At 42.4% G+C, this 21,863-nt stretch overlaps 2 long non-coding RNA genes across 2 annotated transcripts in view; one reads left to right on the forward strand and one right to left on the reverse strand.

Annotated features, from left to right (window-relative positions):
- LOC122432523 overlaps positions 1-1,921 on the forward strand; it is a 32,820-nt gene extending 30,899 nt beyond the window's left edge. The window contains exon 3 of the long non-coding RNA XR_006266860.1: positions 1,016-1,921. This is a non-coding gene — a long non-coding RNA (uncharacterized LOC122432523). The remainder of the gene's footprint in view (positions 1-1,015) is intronic.
- LOC122432524 lies at positions 1,594-21,600 on the reverse strand. The gene is made up of 3 exons (XR_006266861.1): positions 21,490-21,600; positions 9,466-9,643; positions 1,594-1,621 (listed from the first exon to the last, which is right to left on the reverse strand). It is a non-coding gene; the product is annotated as an uncharacterized LOC122432524 (long non-coding RNA).
- Positions 21,601-21,863: the final 263 nt, after the last annotated feature.

A 21,863-nucleotide genomic window follows, 5' to 3' on the forward strand; every position in this document is an offset into this window, starting at 1 on the left:
GAATGTTATTTCTCTGAATATCCTTGGAATAAGGTCTTGTAGAAAAAGACTATTGAGAGAAATTAGCCATAAATTCAATTTTTGTTTTTCTCTAACAAAATACATTCTTTTTTCATATAAGGACCTAAACAACTACAAAAAGTTAGTCTTAAGAGCAAGACTTAAAGAGAAGACCCCTTAACATTTGTAGGCCCTTGCTGACTTTTAAACTACTTTTCCTGTACTATTTCATCTCTAGAGCTGCAAACCTAGTCAGAACTTCCATTAAGTTTTCAAATATTGTAAATGGGCTCCTGGTCTTGGCTGGTATAGATCAGAACTGACTTCCTAAACATCAACAATTTGGGTGTCTTGAGTTCTCTGGGGTCTACAAATATAGGAATATTGTGAATACTTTTCTCAGTTGTTCAGTTGTGTCCGACTCTTATCGACCCTTTGGACTGTAACCCGCCAGGCTCCTGTGTCCATGGGATTTCCCAGGCAAGAATATTGGAGGGGTTGCCATTTCCTACTCCAAGGGATTTTTCTGACCCAGGAATCAAACCCATGTCTGATTCTTTACTGCTGAGCCACCTGGGAAACCCACATATGACTTAGCAATATATTTACTCTCACTCAAGAAATGAAGAAGCCAGTTTAAGTCTCTATTTTAAAAGTCTTACTATTTTTCCTCTATAAATTCTATTCTTTGTAAGAAATACAGGCCCATTCTGAAAACATGCTTTATAACTCCTCACAAGTGATCTCAAGTCATTGCTAAAATGAAGTGGAAGCTCACATTTCATGAGGTAGACTTGTTTTGATAGTAGACTCTTGGATTATATGCTCCTTACAGCCTTTTGTATTAGCCTGGGGAGAGGATGATAAACAAGTGTATGACCCATTGTAACCACAGAGAAGAAACCATCTTTCTCATATGCTGACTATGTCCCAACCCTGATGCCTTGCGTGTATTCTAGCTTGTACTTCCCCACTTCCGGACTAACCAATGATTATTTTTACTTATTTACGACAGCTTTTCACCAAAAGGAATTTGAGGCAGCTTGCAAAATTGATTAATAGGATTGGAAAACAGACTTCAGAGCCAAACTCGGATTTTATCTGGAAGAAAGTTTCACCACAGTAAGTGTAACAGTTGATCAGTGCCAGAAGTTTAAAAATTGCCTAGAAAGATTCATTAATGCTCACTGTGTACTTTCTGAGCTCTGGAAATACAAATGTACTTCAATAGCTACAGGGTATAGCATGTTACGTCAACTTAGACTACTTTCAGTTGGGAAATACTGACAGCTTCCAAAATAAAGGAACATTCATGTAGCAAAATGAACTTCGCAGGTGGCACAGTGGTGAAGAATCCACCTGCCGATGCAGGAGACACGGGTTCAATCCGTGGGTCAAGAAGATCCCTCGGAGAAAGAAATGGCAGCCCACTCCACTATTCTTGCCTCAAAAATCCCATGGACAGAGGAGCCTGGCGGGCTACAGTCCATGGGGTCACAAAGAGTCAACATACCTGAGTGAATGAGCACACATACACGTATAAAACATACGAAGCTTGTCTTTTAATAAGAGTCACTCGTTGTCCAAGTAGTAATTCAATCCAGCTACAAACAGAATTTTCCTATGAAAGAAGATGTGAGATTTGCCGATTTATTTTTTGCCAACCTGAAGAATTACCAAAGATTCCCCCCAAGTAAGACCTAGAACTTTGGGATAATGCTGCAGTTCCTAATTTAAAAGCTTTTATTATGGGGATATTGAGCTGTTTTGGATTTTAAAAAAACATATTGTAAAAACATATCCCAAATCAGAATATCCTAGGCCAGCCTCCACTGTTTCTTGCTCGAACTATTGCATTAGTCTTCTAGTTGGTTTGGTCTCTTTCATGCTTACCAAACCAAGGTCTGTTCTCTGCAAGATAGCCAACCTCTGAAGGTGACAATCACATCATGAACTCCTCTCTTCAAACCCTCCACAGGCTTCCTGTTTTACTCAGTGATGTGGTTTTGTGACCCCTACCGCCATTTTTTTGCCTGCTGTTCTCTTTTATTATTTATTTGGCTGCACCAGGTCTTGGTCGCAGCACACGGGATCTTCCCTCTTCATTGGGATATATGAGATCTTTAGCTGCAGGATGTGGGATCTACTTCCCCGACCAGCAATTGAGCCCAGACTTGCAGCGCTGGGAGCACTGAGTCTTAGCCATTGAACCATCAGGGAAGTCCTGACATTTATTTACTTTTGACTGGAATTCCAACTGAGTGTGATAATACAGGTAAGTCTCACAGATCAAATCTTCCGCTCGGAAGTCTTTTATATGAGTGCCTGTGCTCGGCCGCTCAGTTGTGTCCAACTTTTTGTGGCCCTGTGGACTGTAGCCCACCAGGCTCCTCTGCCCATGGAGTTTCCCAGGTAAGAATACTGGAGTGGGTTGCCAGTTCCTTCTCCAGGGGATCTTCCCGACCCAGGGACCAACCCCAAGTCTCCCAGAATCTCAGGAGGAATCTTTTATAGTCAGTGCCACCTGGGAAGCCCTATATGAATGCATCATTACCTTTTTCCCCATTATTATCCCCTGAGGAATCTTTTTAGATGTATTTTTGTTCCTAATAACCCTCCTATGACACTTTAATATCATAGATATTTTATGTATGTTTTTATCCATTGTGTATATCTCTGTGTCCATATATATCTGTGCTTTATATATAAGAAGAGTAAGATATTTTCAGCCACTCCATAGAAACCATTTTTTGCCCCCATTGAGAATGCATGACCTATATCTACATGATGAAAATTTGGAGAAATAATTTATTACTTAGTAAGTTGGTCTAGTGAATAAAATCGTCCTAAATATAGGGTCCATTGGAGAGAAATAAAGGTCCTATATGATTTTGTTTTAAAGTCAAAAACCACATGAATAGCTGCTGACTCTCACTGCCACCTTGCTGGGCTGTGTCTTCCATGTGCCAGTTATATTCCTTCTTCCATTTAGTTGACGTGGAAGAATACAAGAACTATGAAAAATACAAGAAGCCCTGCACACGGAACCCATGCCTTTAGTTTCCTGGCTACCTTATTGGCTATATTGGTTTTGATTATATGTGTGCTGTGTGTGCCTGTTACATTATTTAGTGCTTCACGATCTTTTCTTCTGCTTTATGCATGAAAGGACTCAGAAATTGAGTCCATGCAAAAATTAAATGAACAAAAAGCAATGATAAAATAACACAAAAGGAAAGTATAAGAAGTGTGATCCTTTAAGAACTATGTATTAGGTCTTTGTCGATGGTTCCTGACACAGATCTTCCAAAACCCTTGAAATATCCTGAGGGGGAGAAGTGACAGGAGTGTATTCTGTTATTTAGCCCAAACCCCTTTCAACCATACTTGAGTTTATGCCACTGAAGTGACTCTTGGTGGATCCCTTGGTAACTTCAGGAGGGGGGCTGGTTGCCAGAGGAACAGACTGTGTGATTGGAGAGTTGGAACTCTCAGCCCCAGAGAGAACAGAGGGGCTGCACATTCAGACGTTGAGTTCACTGATCTAATCCTACAGAATGGAATCTGCCTAAAACCCCCTAAACCACAGGGTTCAGAGAACTTCCTGGTGGGTGATGAGTCTTGGTTCAGTGAGGGCAGCAAACTGAGAGAGGGCAGGGCCCCACGCCCCCTCCCTCATCCTCTCACTTCGCCCTTTGATTCTCTTCTATAGGTCTGTGCTGAGTCGTACGTAGCCTTTAAAAGAAACTGACAAATGTAATAAAGAGCTTCCCTGAGTTCTGCCAATGGTTCTAGGAGACAATTGAGCGTGAGAAGCTTGGATCCAAGGCCAAGGCAGTATGTAATGGAAGGCCAGATGACTAGTCTAAAAGCAAATGATTTTCAAAGTGTATCCTGTGCTTAGCCATAAAAAAAAGAACTCCATTTACAGCGACATGGGTAGACCTAGAGATGTCATACTGAGGGAAGTAAAGTCAGACAGAGGAGACAAGTATCATAAAATACCACTTTTATGTGGGATCTTTTTTAAAAAATGGTACAAATGAATTTATTTACAAAACAGGAGTAGAGTCACAGATGTGGAGGTTTAGCTTAAGGTTACGAGGGAATAAGGGGTGGAGGGTGGCAATAACTTGAGAGATTAGTATTGACATATACACAGTTCTCGGAGAAAGCACTGGCAACCCACTGCAGTACTCTTGCCGGAAAATCCCATGGACGGAGGAGCCTGGTGGGCTACAGTCCATAGGGTCTCAAAGAGTTGGACACGACTGAAGTGACTGAACAAGCAAGCAATATATATTAATAGAATAGGTAACTAATAAGAACCTGCTGTATAGAACATGAGATTCTACTCAGTACTGTGATGGCTCATATGGGAAAATAATAATAATAAAAGACTGGATATATTAATAACTGACTCACTTTGCTGTACTCCTGAGGCTAACAGGACACTGTAAATAAACTGTACTCCAATAAAAATTTTAAAAAAGGATTTCCTACAGAAACTCCACAGAGGTGACCCCAGGGCCATTATAGGGCTGGCGGAGGGGCAGATTTAGGGCTTGGGAAGGTCAACAAGTAAGGTTCTAGGTCCTCCACCATCACCCCTTAGTCACAACCAGGACACTTCACTTTTGTACATTTCTCTTTTTTGCCTTATTTATTAAAAAATGTATTTTATATTGGAATATAGCTGATTTACAACCTTTGTACATTTCTTAGGCTGGCATTTTGCATGCATTGTTTGAAGAAGAATGTAATGATTTAATCTGTTCTGAGTTCTTTTGACGTTTGGATGGAATCTGGAAGAATAGTTCCCAAAGATATGATTTTTAGTACTGGCACGGTGAATATAAAGCCATTTAATCAGACGATACTTAATAGTCAGAATCAGCCGGCATTGTGACAATCAAAAGTGGAACTCCAGCGTTCCAAGGATCCTCACTTAGCTAGTCTCTAAGGCAGTGGTTCTCTATTGTTAGTATTCTTCAGAATCACCTGAAGGGCTTGTTGAGACAAGACTTCTGATTCAGTAGGTTTAGGCAGGAGGACTTAAAAACAGCATAAATATCCTAGAGGAGAACATAGGCAAAACACTCTCCGACATAAACCACAGCAAGATCCTCTATGACCCACCTCCCAGAATATTGGAAATAAAAGCAAAACTAAACAAATGGGACCTAATGAAACTTAAAAGCTTTTGCACAACAAAGGAAACTATAAATAAGGTGAAAAGACAGCCCTCAGATTGGGAGAAAATAATAGCAAATGAAGAAACAGACAAAGGATTAATCTCAAAAATATACAAGCAACTCCTGAAGCTCAATCCCAGAAAAATAAATGACCCAATCAAAAAATGGGCCAAAGAACTAAACAGACATTTCTCCAAAGAAGACATACAGATGGCTAACAAACACATGAAAAGATGCTCAACATCACTCATTATCAGAGAAATGCAAATCAAAACCACAATGAGGTACCATTACATGCCAGTCAGGATGGCTGCTATCCAAAAGTCTGCAAGCAATAAATGCTGGAGAGGGTGTGGAGAAAAGGGAACCCTCTTACACTGTTGGTGGGAATGCAAACTAGTACAGCCACTATGGAGAACAGTGTGGAGATTCCTTAAAAAACTGGAAATAGAACTGCCATATGAGCCAGCAATCCCACTTCTGGGCATACACACCGAGGAAACCAGATCTGAAAGAGACACCTGCACCCCAATGTTCATCGCAGCACTGTTTATAATAGCCAGGACATGGAAGCAACCTAGATGCCCATCAGCAGACATGAATGGATAAGGAAGCTGTGGTACATATACACCATGGAATATTACTCAGCCGTTAAAAAGAATTCATTTGAATCAGTTCTAATGAGATGGATGAAACTGGAGCCCATTATACAGAGTGAAGTAAGCCAGAAAGATAAAGAACATTACAGCATACTAACACATATATATGGAATTTAGAAAGATGGTAACGATAACCCTATATGCAAAACAGAAAGAGAGACACAGAAATACAAAACAGACTTTTGAACTCTGTGGAAGAATGTGAGGGTGGGATGTTTCAAAAGAACAGCATGTATACTATCTGTGGTGAAACAGGTCACCAGCCCAGGTGGGATGCATGAGACAAGTGCTCGGGCCTGGTGCACTGGGAAGACCCAGGGGAATCGGGTGGAGAGGGAGGTGGGAGGGGGGATCGGGATGGGGAATACGTGTAAATCTATTGCTGATTCATGTCAATGTATGACAAAACCCACTGAAAAAATAAATTAATTAATTTTAAAAAAAAGAAAAAAAAAAACAGCATAAATAAAAGTGGTTTAAAATTATTACCAAAAAAAGAAGCCCAAAGAATCAGTTTGTTTTTTGAAGCATTCAAGTTTCATCTGAGTGCTGGGGATTCCCCTTACACTCCCTCATTTTAGTCATGGTATTAAAATTAAAATACAGGTGTCTGATAAGCATCAGTAACTGAAAGTCTGTTTTGAGTTTGTAGATCTTAGATTATCGCCAATTCCAGTGAGTCAAAAGACATTAAGAGTAATAAGGCTGCAGCAGATTCTGCATGCAGTGCAGAAGACACAAGTTCAATCCTTGGGTCAGGAAGATCTTCTGCAGAAGAGAATGGCTACCCACTCCAGTATTCTTGCCTGGAGAATCCCATGGACAGAGGAGCCTGGTGGACTATGTCCATGGTGTCGCAAAGAGTTGGACACGACTGAGCAATTTTCACTTTGACTTCACTAGAGCTGCAAATGTCTGTTTCATACATTCTTCTCTGAAAGAATAATCCAAAGCAAGACAAGTCAGACAGAAAAAAACAAGTGTTACTTGGTATCACTTAGATGTGGAATCTAAAGATGATACAAATTAATCTATACACAAAAGAGACTCACAGATGTAGAAAATGAATTTGTGGTTACCAGCGGGGAAGGGGAGGGGAAAGGGATAAATTAGGAGTATGGGAGTAACAGATGCACACTACTGTACATAAAATAAACAATATGGACTTACCATATAGTCCAGAAAACTGTATTCAATACCTTGTAATAGCCTATGATGAAAAATAATCTGAAATACATGTCAGCCTTGTGCTAAGTTGCTGCAGTCGTTGGAAAGAAAAGACCATGTGGTCTTTCGAGTGCACAATACCATATCGCTAAGGAGGGGTACTATGTTATACTACAGAGCTCTAACTCCTCTGTATGACCGTAACTTTATACCTATTGAACAACAACTTTCCATTTCCCACTGCCTCCCCAAGAAGCCACCTGCGTACGGGGGCAGGGCCTCTGGCAGCTTGGATTCCCCAGTGACTCTGTGCAGCAGATCCAACCCCATCCCCTCATCTCCATCTTCCAACTCAGTTTAGACTCTTGTGTGAGGGAAAACTATTATGTTAACTGAAAGGTTAGGGGAAATTTTTTTGTTTTAGCAGTTAATATCCTTGAACAGTATGCACCTTCCTCCATCTACACTTTGTTCTCAGTTATTTTCTGAGAGTGACTGGATCTGGAGAGACACAGAGCAATGTGGAGAGGCGGATGGGGCCGGTGAGCCCCAGAGAAGAGCGTGGGAAGTTTGCCAGGAAGATGATGGTGCTGAGATCACCACCCCGAGGGCAGGGACACAGAGTCCCGTTCTCTAGTTTGAACAGCCGTAAGGGTTTTGACTCAGGCAGTAGGCACAGTTATGAAGTATGTTCTTATATCCTTCTGCTTCATGAGATGAAGACTGAGGACCCAGTGTTGCCAGGAATGCCTCGTGACATTTTTATCAATGCAACTTTATCTTCACTTGTTGGTGATGGGAAATCTGCCCTCATTCCGTGTGTGTTTTCTGCCAATCCTTGGCTTCAGGTGATTCAAGCATTTTAATTCTTTAATGCTGAAACAGACACCTCTTGAAGTATGTGGCCCACTCCAAAGACACGCTCCTTCTCCAGGTCCCTTCTTTTCGGACTCCGGAGTTCATCAGCCAGGGAAGAATCAAGATGGTTCACATAAGGAGTGGCAACCTCTGAGGGTAAGACCAGAGTCAATAATTTTGTACATCTTTTCAGCCAGTGAAATGTTGTTTCCATTATCTTCATCATCCAGTATTTAAATAATCACAATAGGAATACATTACATATGAGTGATGTGGGACAAGTTCAGTTCAGTTCAGTCGCTCAGTCGTGTCCGACTCTTTGTGACCGCATGGACTGCAGCACACCAGGCCTCCCTGTCCATCACCAACTCCCGGAGTTTACTCAAACTCATGTCCATTGAGTCAGTGATGCCATCCAACCATCTCATCCTCTGTTGTCCCCTTCTCCTCCTGCCCTCAATCTTTCCCAGCATCAGGGTCTTTTCCAGTGAGTCAGTTCTTCACATCAGGTAGCCAAAGTGTTGAGTTTCAGCTTCAACATCAGTCCATCCAATGAACACCCAGGACTGATTTCCTTTAGGATGGACTGGTTGGATCTCCTTGCAGTCCAAGGGACTCTCAAGAGTCTTTTCCAGCACCACAGTTCAAAAGTATCAATTCTTCAGCGCTCAGCGCTTTCTTTGTAGTCCAACTCTCATATCCATACATGACTACTGGAAAAACCGTAGCCTTGACTAGTCAGACCTTTATTGGCAAAGTAACATCTCTGCTTTTTAATATGCTGTCTAGGTTGGTCACAACTTTTCTCCCAAGGAGTAAGAGTCTTTTTCATGGCTGCAGTCACCATCTGCAGTGATTTTGGAGTCCCCCCCAAAATAAAGTCTGCCACTGTTTCCACTGTTACTCCATCTATTTGCCATAAAGTGATGGGACTGGATGCCATGATCTTTGTTTTCTGAATGTTGAGCTTTAACAAGTGGTTACAAATAGCTTTATTGTAAATTCTCTCATTGGTCAAAAATCATTCACTATATATTCAGGAACAATACAATGAAAAGCAAATTAAAGTGTATTGACAAAAAAAACGGGGTCAAAGAAAAAGTTTAGATTCTTACAGCAAAGCAAACCAATACTGATAGATGTATTCTGCATTTATGTATTTGCGTTACCTTTCAGGTAGCCCCTAAAAATATAATTCCCATTGCGTTTTTTAAAAATATATATATATATATTTATTTGGCTATGCCGAGTGTTCATTGTGGCATGTGTGATCCTTAGTTGCACCTTGCAGGATCTGGTTCTCTGATCAAGGATTAAACGTGGGCCCCCTGCATTGGGAGCACAGAGTCTTAGCCACTGGACCACCAGCAAAGTCCCTTCCATTGAATTTTTAAGTTAAACTATATTTTTATTCTCAAAAGTTTCTTATTTATCCTCTCTTCTTCAACTCTTCCCCCTTCAACCCAGCCTCTATACTGCAGTCAGAGTGTTCTGTTTAAAATATTAATAAGACCAGGCCAGCCCCCTGCTTAAAACCTCTCAGTGGCTTTCCTTTTACCTGAAGTAAAATCCAAATCTTTTTTTACCTGAAAGATCCGGATGCTGGCTCCTCTCTAGCTTCTTGTCCTTCCATACTTTACTCGCATGAATTTCCTCAGCCACGCCAGGTCTTCCTTCCGTTGCTCAGACACATAGAATTGTAAATTCTGACCTCGTACCCTTTGCTTCGGCCAATCCCTCAGTGCTGAAACTCTTCTCTGCCAACTGGAAATAACCAAACCCATCTCATGTTAACATCGCCTTCCAATGTTAGTCTTTCTCAGGGTCCCTGTAGGTAAATTAGGTGCTCACTGCCAGGTTTTCAGTTCCAGGGACATAGCTTACACACCTTGCCCAGCACTGTGCCACATGGAAGCACGACCTGGTCAGTCGACCAGCCGGCCCCGCTGGACCGGGCCACGTGGGCAGTGACAGGCTCTTGTCACTCACTGTCGTGGCCGCAGCAGGGACCACACGCGGTGCAGGCCACAGTTAATGCGCAAGAGCAGACGTTGTACAGTCAGGGCGAACGACACCTAACATAACCTTTACCATCTTCACCACTTCTCAGTGTAGACTGCAGTGGCATTAAGTACACGCACATTATTGTAGTATCATCACCACCATCCCTCCCCAGAACTCTTTTCATCCTGCAAAATGGGCTCAGTTCGTATTTATACAAAGAAGAGATGACAGGTCCTTGGTCTCCTTTGTAAAGTGAAGAGTGCTTTGCCATGGAAAATAATCACTCTCCCAGTTGAACCATTAGAGAAGTTCAGAGTGGAAAATACTTGGTTTTCAACAAACAAGGTAAATGATGGACACAAAAGAGCTCTAAAGATACTTGTAGACACGGGCTTGCGGAAATGAGGTATTACTGATATATCTGAGGGAAAAGCCTGGAAAAAAGTGAATAAGAAAGGAAGTGAATAACATAGAAATAGATATGCATTTAAACTCTCTTAGCCTCTAGACACAGTAAGATCCTTTACAGATGAATGCTCGTTTAGATGTTGAAATTCCTTCTAACACAGGCTCTCAGAGGAGCCCGTGGCCATTTGATTACATAAACAAGTAATTGAAAGACAAGAAACCACCCAAGAGATGACTGGTATCTGGGAGGAATCATTTAGGCTTGATTCCTTTGAGACATCTCCAAAGCTGCAAGACTCAAAACTCACTAATTGACTTGGAACTCTACCGTCAGACAAAATTCTGTTGTGTGTTCACAATATTTTGCTAGGAGTTTGGAGGCTTGGGGAGGAGGAAGACATATATATATACACTAAAAAGAAAACTTTCAATGCAATAAAAAAAAAAGAGTCAAAGCAAATTAGAGGGTGTAGAGCAGATACGTACAGATAATTATATACTTATGGGGTGTGCATAAACACCAATTAAAGTAAGAGCTGAAGTGGTGAGGAAGACTGAAGTAATCAGGTCTAACCACAGGCAGGTCTAGTGGAACAGTGTCTCCCAAAACACAGTGATTTAATGTCTATATAAACACTTTTCTGAACTAACACAATTAGCATGAATGTAACTCAAATCTACATAATTTACAAGTGAATCCTTCAGACCTAACATTAAGCTCTGTGAATACCATTATAAATCATTATGTCTAAAATACTTCCTAACAAAGAATTCTTTCAAGAGACCTTTAGGAAGGTGACCAGGTATTCAGCCAGGTCAGTTTTTTAAGCTTTGACAAATTTATCGTTCCTTAAATCAAAACCTAACCATAGGACTTCCCTGGTGGTCCAGTGGTTTAGAACCCATCTGTCAATGCAGGGGACAGGGGTTCGATTCCTGATCTGAGAGGATTCCACATGCCTCGGGGCAACTAAGCCCGAGTGCCCTAGAGTCCATGCTACAGAAGAAGCTACCACGAAGAGAAGCCTGTGCACTGCAACTAGAGAAAGTCCACACACACCCACAAAGACCCAGTGCAGCCAAAAATAAAAAGTTAATTAATTAATTAGAAAAACATAATCATAAAAAGAAATTAAAGACAGACTACTATCCAAAAGAAGCAGTAAAAATAAATGAACCGACTATGCATCTCTAGGAGGTGTGCTCTCAAGATGAGCAGCTCTTACTAAGAAATACCTTCTTCATAAGGCAGCACTGTCCGGAAGTGCTGAGCTGGGCAGAACTTCTTTGTTCTCATCAGTTATCACAGCATCTTTTGGCTATTGCTCTGCGTACTGATGTTGCATAAACATGCTTATGTAAGGAAAGGACAGATAAACTCATAACCAGTGCAACACTGGCTACTAGTCAGTTCCCTCAGAGCATGCATCTGTTGGATTGTGCTTTATATACAACACAACATCCTGTTTCAATAAGTTTGCACAATAAGTTGCAAGCTCTTTGGAGAGTGGCATCAAAATACACAATGTGGTTGTCATTCAGTCACTCAGTTGTGGCCACCTCTTTTCAACCTCATGGACTGCAGCACTCCAGGCTTCCCTGTTCTTCACTATCTCCCGGAGTTTGCTCAAACTCATGTCCATCGAGTCGGTGATGCCATCCAACCATCTCGTCGTCTTGTTGTCCCCTTCTCCTCCTGCCTTCAGTCTTCATCAGGGTCTTTTCCAGTGAGTCACCTCTTCGCATCAGGTGGTCAAAGTATTGGAACTTGAGTTTCAGCGTCAATCCTGCCAATGAATATTCAGGGTTGATTTCTTTTATGATTGACTGGTTTGATCTCCTTGCTGTCCAAGGGACTCTCAAGAGTTTTCTCCAGCACCACAGTTCAAAAGCATCAATTCTTTGGCACTCAGTCTTCCTTGTGGTCCAGCTGTCACATTCATACATGACTACTGGAACCATAGCTTTGAATCTATGCATTTATTTCATCTTTTTTAACTGGATGTCACTTCCTGTTGCAGGGATCCTTTGTGTTCTGCCTAGACACTAATGGTGTATGCTTGTTTTCTTTACCTCTAAAACAAAGTTGTTTATGTTTGTATGAAAGATGTGACTTATCTCTTTATTGTCCAGAGTATCCCCCTTCTCTAGTTTCTTCCCCCCAAAATGCCCAGATACATCCTGGTTGCTATTAAGAACCTTGTCTCTGGGTTTGAATCTAGGCTCTACCTCTTATTAGCTGTGCAGCTTTGAAAGTTACTCAGTGCAGTTTTGTCATCGGTAAAATGTGGATAATGGTAACTGTCTCAAAAACTGTTAAGGGGAAGGAGATAATGTACATGCCTGTGTCACATAGTAGCTAATAAGTGGCATCTACTTTGACAATGGAATACCCAGTTGCATTTGATGATGTATAAGCTGGGTTGTGTGGTTCACTTAAGGGAGTACTTTGAAGGTACCTTGTCACTAAAATGAGCAAAGGCAGTCACCCAACCACAATGCTGCCTTCAGGAGGTTAAAGACCTCCTCTTTGCTACTTGTTGGGATTATGTTACTGTGTAGCATCACACTGTCTTCTTTATCTATTGAGATACAATTGATTTATAATATTATATTAGTTCTGGGTGTACAACTTAGTGATTTGATGTTTTTATAGATTATACTCCATTTAAACTTATTATAAAGCATTTGATATGTTTCCTGTGTTGTACAGTACATCCTTGTAACTTATTTCTTTTATACCCAATAGTTTGCACATCTTAGTCTCCTACATTACCTCTTTCCTCCTCTAATCCGTCTCTCCTTTCAAACAACTAGTTTGTTCTGTGTATCTGTGAGCCTGTTTCTATTTTGTTTTATTCATTTGTTTTATATTTGGATTCCACATTTAAGTGTCTTTTCTCTGTCTGACTTATTTTACAAAGGTCTCGGTCCATTCATGCTCTTGCAATTGGTAAAATTTCATTCTTTTTATGGCTGAGTAATATTCCATTGGGTATATAGATACTTCTTCCATATCCTTTCATTTGCTGATTAACACTTAGGTTGTCTCCATATGTTGGCTATCGTAAATACTTCTTTGAACATTGGTGGGTGCATGTATCTTTTCTAATAGTATTTTCATTTTCTTCAGATAAATACTCAGGAATTTTTTTTTTTTTTTGGCTGTACTGGGTCTTAATTGCAGCATGCATATCTTCAGTTGCGGCATGTGAACTCTTACTTGTGGCATGTGAGATCTAGTTCCCCCATCAGGGATCAAAACCAGATCCCCTGTGCTGGAAGCATGGAGTCTTAGCCCCTGGGCCACCAGGGAAGTCCTGTAATTTTCCTATGTAGCTACCACTTCACAACCTCTCTCCCACTCACTGTTGAAAAACAATATTCTTTTCTTACATATTTCATGGCACACTTATATTTATATTATTAATGTCTATATTTTCAACAACTGTATAAAGCCCTATAACGCTGGTGCATGCTGTATATTTTACTAAGGTCATTCTCTGAAGAATAAGAATAAAGAGGTGACCTCCACCTGCTCCCCTCTGCCACTGTGGGTTTGATGCCATTAACACCACTGCTCCTTTGTTAGGCACACAGGTGTTGTGAGTGGACACAGGATGTGCAGGCGGCATCCTGGACTCCTTCACCTTCAGTGTAAATGGAGAAGGTGGCCCCAGACACCGTGGGAAGGCAGCTGCTACAGACCTGGGTGCTATCGCCTTCTCCCTGGAGCTCCATGGCTGCTGGGCTTGGCTTCAGACACAGGTAAGTCGCTTGTGTTCCTCAGCTGGGATGGCCTGGGTACAAGTATAAGGCTCCACTGATGGTCTTGGGGCTAAACAAGGTTTTTCCGGTGAGTAGAGTGATCTCTCGGAACTGACGGGAACACAGTTGAAGGGGAAAAGAGTGGCCAGTGCCAAGTTTCAGGTGGGGCTGTTGTTTGTTCTGACTGTAGATGGTTATCTTTACACACTTCAGCAGAAGCTGCCTGGTTAGCTTCAAGGTCTTTGTAGGTCCCCACCGCTTCCCAGGGTGTCTTACCACACCTGGCACGCTCCTCACAACTGGTTGGGTCAGCAGCGTATAGCACCAGGTCTTGCAAGGCTGGCACTGGTGGATACGAGGCTCCCAGTCAGCATTTTCACCTGGCGTGTCCGTTGATCACCTCTCTTTTGCTGGTCTGGTTAGAGCCGCCCTTAAAAATCAGTGTGTACTTGAATTAGCACGACACGCTTACCGCATGCAGCTTTCCCCTGGGTAATATGGTAACCTGGAGGCACAGTTCATGGCCATGTTTTTTCAATACAGCTCTGCCGTGGCTCCGCATATCTCAGGCCACAGGGTGTTCAGCAGGCCTGGCGATCAGGTGGCTGAGTGCAGGGCCTCCCTTTTGCTCCAGAGCACCCGGGCAGGGGCAACTTGGAAGGGATGGGGGCGCTGACTACCCACCCTTCTGCCCTTACAGCCAGCTGGGTACAAGCCAGGAGTCTGGATCTGAACCGCGCGCATCCAAGGGCACAGAGAGAGACATGATGGGGCGTTCAGGAAGGGCCTCCCCCCACCTCGCCCGGCCTCATAGAAAGGCCCCTTCACCCTCTCATTCCTGACCCTGGGCCGAGATGCTCAACTGCTTGACTTCCTCTGAGCCCCCACCTAAACCACCCGGGGTTGGGGGGGGGGGCACCTTTAACCCTCAGGGTTGTGACCTAGCGCCGTCACACCGCCCCCACTAACCACCCCCTCCCGGCCCTCGGGGTAGGGACACTATCCACCACCCACCCTCCACCCCAAACCCTGCGATGGCCCCGATGCCGGGGAGGAAGCATGGTGCGCGTGCGGCGACTCCGCCTCCATAGGGCACAGCTCACTCTTCAGTGGGCGGGCCCAGTGGAGGCCTTAATTATAAAAGCAGGTTTCACATATGGACCAAAACGACTTGGTTTTCCACTGGAAAAATATCAAAAAGGCAAGGGTGTGTTTGTTCAGAAATTACAGCTTCTCAGAGCTGGAACGGAACTTAGAAATTATAGATCAAACTCCCTCATCATACTCGGAATTGGAGAAACTTCGCACGTGGGTGCACAGTGTCCGAGTGGCTTGTGAAGTTGCTCAGTCGTGTCCGACTCTTTGCGGCCCCATAGACTGTAGCCCGCCAGGCTCCTCGGTCCATGGAATTTTCCAGGCAAGAGTACTGCAGTGGGTTGCCGTTTCCTTCTCCAGAGGTTCTTCTCTACCCAATGATTGAACCCAGGTCTCCCGCATTGCGGGCAGACGCTTTACCATCTGAGCCACCGGGGAAGCTTACCCTCCGAGTGGCCTACCCTCTGGGTAAAACAGTTTTTGCCATTAGTGCCTGTAGCAGTGTCTTTTAACTCACACTGTCTCGGCAGTTGCAAACTTTTCTTACGTGTTTAAGTGGCTCTATTTCTTTCCCCCCGGAGAAACACAAAGCAGCTTTGATTTGTCATATAAACAATTCCAAGACATTCTTAAAGCAAGTTGCTTATGTAAATAGATATAAATGAAAGCTTCATAAACTCAGCTCTTGCTGATTGCATTTGTTATCTAGTTATATTTGGGGCCAGATAACTTGGCTACATCAAATTTAAGGGAAACCAAAAGGGAGCTGTTTAGTTACTCAGAATACCCCTTCTGGTCAGAAAGGTTTGATCTCAATCTAAAGAAGCCTGCCTAAGGGACAGACCTTAATTTTTTTAGACCTCTGTTGATGTAATAGGGGACGTTGATGTAGTTGATTAATAAATCTTCTAAGGCCAAAGGCACTTGTGGCAACATTATCTTGGTCATAAATGTGACGGTGGGAATCTTTGGTTCTCTCCACATTGGATCAGAAGTATTGTCACTTGAGATGTGAGTCAGAGATTTCAGGTCTGAATTTTCACAGACAAAAACCAGAGTCAGAATCAGGTTAAATTAGTGGCCAGAATTCTGGGGGTTCCTATGAGCTAGTCAGCTAGCAGTGGGAAGGATCATCAGAACTGACACTTGTATACCGAAACATACCCTGTGCTTCACGTTTTGCTTAGAGCTATGATCAAGATGTTTCTGATTACAAGGCATTTTATTCAGAATTATCATGTGTTTTTTATTTGGTTTCGTAATGGAGTCAATGGGATTAATTAAGTAGAGACATAAGAATATGGGAGCTATCCTACTGGGTGAGATTCCTGGAACATTCAACCCAGGATCCTGTTACTAACAGAAAACTCAAAGGCTGGATCTTGGGAAAGCATCCTTTTTTTTTTTTTTTAATAAATTAAATTTCTGTAGAGTCTGACTTGGGCTTCCCTGGTGGCTCAATGATAAAGAACCATTGGAAACTCCTGCTTGCCAATTCAGGAGTCTCAGGTTCGATCTCTGAGGTGGAAAGATGCCCTGGCGGAGGAAATGGCAATGTACTTCAGTATTCTTGCTCTGGAAATTCCACGGACAGAGGAACCTAGCAGGTTACAGTTCATGGTGTCGCAAAAGAGTCAGACACGAATTAGGGACTAAAGAGCAAGAGTCTGACCTCCTTTAGTAGTATTTTAATGTACCCATTCTTTAGCTTGTTTACAACCCTTTAATATATTTTGTTAATTTTTGTGAAAACTAGTGTTCCATGCTAGTTGAAAGAGTTATCTTGTTTATTTCACTTATGTTTGAAAGAGCATCCATTCTCATTTAAGTTTGAAAGACTGCCTCCTCATCTAGATACGTTACAATGGTAAAAAAAATAGAAAAGAGATTCTTCTCTCTGTTGCATTTACCTAAACTAACCTGACCTGCGGCATGTGCTGGACATTGAATAAAGATCACCTATAATGTATATCAACCTGTGTTGCATGTCTTCCTTCTCCTCTTTTTTCTCTTAACTTTCTTAACAACTAACCTGGTTGCTCATTCTACCACTGTGGCCTTGTCTTGACTTTTTGACCTGTATGTGTTCACCTCCTGGTTAAGAACTCTTCCATCATCTGAGGTCATCATCTCTCCTTGTGTGACACTGACCTTGTGGACCACTTGGGACACAGATCACTGCCCTAACCTAGTCACAGGTATCTTCCTATCTCACATGCTTCCATCTCCTTCACCAGCTCCAATGCCCTCCCCATATAGCTAACATACTCCAGTCTTTCAGATGAAATTTTGCAAATATTCACCTTATCCAAGTCACTCATTATTTTATGAATTGCAACCTCAAATCCTTATGATTTATCTAATAACTCAGATTCTTAAAAAGTCACATATGAGCTGAAAATGACTCAAGCTAAAGTGCACCGCATGGCTTTATCCTCTAAACCAGGTGACAGCCCAGTCAAGCTGTATAACCTCAGAAATGTATAACGGAAACAAAACCACATGGGAAAGAGATGGGAGCAGAGACCCCTCTGCATTTGATGGGCCTGAGGACTTTACCAGACTGAAGGTCCATTCATGAACTTTCAAGGAGTAAATTCACTGGGTATTGTTTCTTTTCAAGTATGCTGATGCTATAACTCTACTTCTACTTCTCTAGCTCAAATATTATTTTGTCAGATCCTGTCATAAGAAACCATGTTAGAGGTTCCATTCTGTATCGTTAAATTCAGCCGTGATCATATAGTGGTTCGTACTTTGCACTATGTATCCTTAAATCCATAGACTTCCAGCTGTGGCACAAACAGCCAAAGCCATCACAAACAGAAGCTGAGCCCCAGAGCACACGTGTATGTTCACTCTGTGTGGAGCACTAGAGCCCCTTCTTTGTTCTTTCATTTCAACAGTTTTTTTAAATTGAGGGTCTATTTATGTGTTCTAGACACTGAAAATCCAACAGAGAATAAAGCAGTTTATTACATCAAATTTCCCTTGTAGAACTCATACTCAAGGGAGACAGACAATAAATAAGAAAAAGAAAACATAACAGTTATATTAGGGATAAAAGCTAAAGATAAAAAACTGGAAAAAGAGATAGGGAGACTAGGCAAGACATCACAGGTGCCATTTGATCAAAAGTCTAAAGGAAGAAAGAAAGGCAGCCTGGAAGATCTCTGGCAGAAGAGTATCCCTGAGCAGGAGAACAGAAAGGACCAAGGTCCTGGTGAGCCCAGTGGGTCTGGGGAAGTGTGAGAGAGGAGAGCAGACGGGCTGGAGGCTGGGACAGACCAAGTACTGACTGCTGGGTCATGGATGAGACTTTGGATTTTCTTCTGAGTTAAAATGAGAAATACCTGCTGTGTTTCGAGGAGCACATGGTTCGTGTAATATGGTGCTGATAACAATGAGAGGGTGTCATGACAACAGCAGAGGCCGGTGGCAGGAATCTAGGTGTGAGATGCCGCTGGTGGCTGGACCAGCGCGGTGTCAGGGGAGGAGTGAGATGGGGTCAGAGTCTGGATATATTCTGAAAATAGAACCCAAAGGATTTTCTGGCCCTCCATACATGAAGTGTAAGTGAAAGAGAGGAGTTGAGGATGACTCCCAAGATTTTTTTTTGATCCATATAAGCATCCCAACAGATCTTCTCAAATGTTCAAAAATTTTCTGATACACCCAGGAGTTTAGGAAGCATTACAAATAACAGTAGTAGTAATAATGCCAAATGAGTAGTGCTTTATAATTTTCAAATTATTAAAGCTTTATTTACTATGTTAGACTGTTAGGTATTTCTGTTTTCTTGATTTATGTATACATATATACATATATTTTTTGTTGGTTATAATTTTCTTTTTATCTGTTTCCACCTGCAAAATTTTTTCTGTTACCTAGAGTACCAAAACCCAGGATGTTATTTTAGGAGAGATGCTGATGGCTTGAGCCAGGGTGATGGTGGGGGTGGCAGGCAGTTGGGAAACAGAGGGAGCAGAGTTGAAGGGGTCAGAGTCTGAATATATTCTGAAAGCAGAACTACAAGGATTTTCTGGCAGGCCTGATTGGGTGTACAAAAGACGAGAAATGAAGAATATAAATTGTCCTAGTGTGTTAATGGTAATGTCTTCTTATCTCTGATTAGGGTGAAGAGTAAGTATTAGGTGATAGCATTAATTTGTGTGTGACTCATTCAGCAGTTATTATCTAATGCCCTGAATGCTTGAGACACATCAGTGAACAAGATAGGCAGAAATCCCAGTTCTCAAGGAGCTTACATTTTGGAGGACAGACATACACACTCTTTCTCTCTATGTGTATATATATAATTTCAGGTGACAGTAAGTGCTAAGGTGAGGGGTGAGAGGAGAAGGAAGGAGCATAGATAATACCAGGAGATTTGTATGTAGTTAATTCTCAGAGCTTGTTAAATAATGTGTGTAATTTATTCCTATGTCTATTTCTATTTAACAGCTCGATACTGGGAAATGCATTCATTTTATCAATTTGACTACCAGTAAAATAGAATATGGGTTATATCCTTAGCATTTCTATGTTCTTCAGAGTATTAGAAAAGAATTAAGGATGGTGCTCTTGAGCCCTTTGACTGTGTTCCCCACGGGGATGGTGGTTTAGTCATTGAGTCGTGTCCGACTCTTTGTGACCATGGACTGTAGCCCACCAGGCTTCTGTCCATGGGATTTCCTAGGCAAGAATACTGGAGTGGGCTGCCATTTCCCGCTCCAGGGGATCTTCCTGACCCAGCGATCGAAGCTGGGTCTCCTGCACTGCAGGCAGATTCTTTACATACTGAGCTACCAGGGATAACGCTATTTTAATACTGGGCAATAAACTTGGGGAGACAGTAGTCATTGCAGGCAACTGGGTTTAGACATCTACTTCCCATCACCTCTATTTAACCTACTGAGTCTGTCCTCATTAGGGCTCTTCACTTAGAACACCATTACTGCAATCATATACTGTATTTTTAGCATCTTATATAAACTTCCCCACAAATGCCCAAGTTATGTAACCAGCTCCCCTCCCCCAGGCTTTCCTCCAGCCTCTGAGAGACTGTTAGAAGGGGCGAGGAGGTGTGTGTGGTGGGGGATCTCTGTCCGGCAACTGAAAACGCTCACGTCCCAGGGCTGGTTCTCCCTCCTCAGGACACGGCTGGGTGTGCACCCATCAAAGTGTGTTTCTCATCCCTCCTTTCTGCTTTTCAGCCTTCACCTTCTGCTGTTACATTTTCATCAGGTGTCACGTTGCTGCGCTCCTGTGTCTGGGAGACCATCTGCCTCCTCTCTCTGTGTTCAAACCAACTCCTAGGACTCTGCTCCAGAGGCAGAAGGCACCTGAACGAGAGTTCCAGTTCTGGCATTTTACAGGTGGCAGACGAGGCTCAGCAGGGCCAGGGGACTTCCTCCCTGGTACAGAGGCATAGACGCGGTCCAGATCCCTGGATTCTCTGATGTGACTTTTATAATCAAGCAGCTGCTCGGGACTCAGTGTCCTTACGGCTGTAAAACGAGGGGTGTGCCAGGTGGCCTCTAAACTCCCTTCCATCTGGGCCTTATGTATCAATATGCCATTGGCTACCCACTGACTATATTTCATTTTAGAATTTACTGTTCTCAATGCATTGACCAGAATGTTACTAACTGAAATGAATCAAGGAGAGGACATAATTTTGCTTGGCTCTTTAAAGCTTAAATTCTGCCTTCTTTTTTAATGGTAAGAATGTGAAGAAACAAATGGTAAATTCACCCACAGTTAAAAAAAAGCAAAAGAAAAAAGGAGGTTCAGATACACATCTTCAGCTGACTCGTGCACAAGAAAAGCACTGTGTTACGTGATGCTTAAATAGTTTACCTAACTATATCAGGAAAAGGCTCCTTCTGGCGCAGTGGGGGCGGGGGAGGGCTGGGATACGCAGGGAATGATGGTGATAAGCATTTTCCAAATTAGGAAACAGATATGCTTTTCTTCCTACTCTTACATAACTGATCTATTTTAGAAGACAACACAAAAAAACTGAAGTGAAATACAAATCTCATCATTTTACTACTTTGTTAGCAAAGGCACAAGCAAGTAACGCTGGACGGGAAAGAAAGGAGAGTTTTACCCCATCCTATTCCTCTTGGTCTGGAGGTTACCCGCCCCCCCTCCCCATCCACCACACACACACACACACACACACACACACAGGATTCCCTCTCTTCCCTGGCAGGCTGCTGGGTGAGTCAGAGACCAAAGTCCAAATTTTTTTTTTAAAAAATGAATGAAGAAAGATACTAATTTTTCTTTCCTCTGAATTGAAAACGCAGCCACATCAAAGTACATACCCTCTCGCGGTGGCACAGAATGACAGGCAAGTAACCTGTCTTCGAGCCGGTGATAGTTTTGCCCCAGACTTCCTGATTCAGAGGGAAATTGTGCAGCACACAAAGGCCACAGAGGCAGTACAACCTCTTACATAAATAAGTTACATAAATGAGAACCAGTTATGTAAATGTATAAACCAGCAAATACGAATTATAACCATTCACAAATGCCAAGGAGAACACAGCAAGAGTCCTCCTACAGTCCCATCCCCTGCCCCCATATTATCAAAATTGTACTATTTTATTTCACACCAGAATCAGATGTGGCTATTTGTCACATTTATTGGGGAAAGAAATTCCAAAGGACAAATGATGTTTCATACTATTTTCTGAAT

Source organism: Cervus canadensis, chromosome 31 (genome assembly GCF_019320065.1).
Source record: "Cervus canadensis isolate Bull #8, Minnesota chromosome 31, ASM1932006v1, whole genome shotgun sequence".
Taxonomy (NCBI): domain Eukaryota; kingdom Metazoa; phylum Chordata; class Mammalia; order Artiodactyla; family Cervidae; genus Cervus; species Cervus canadensis.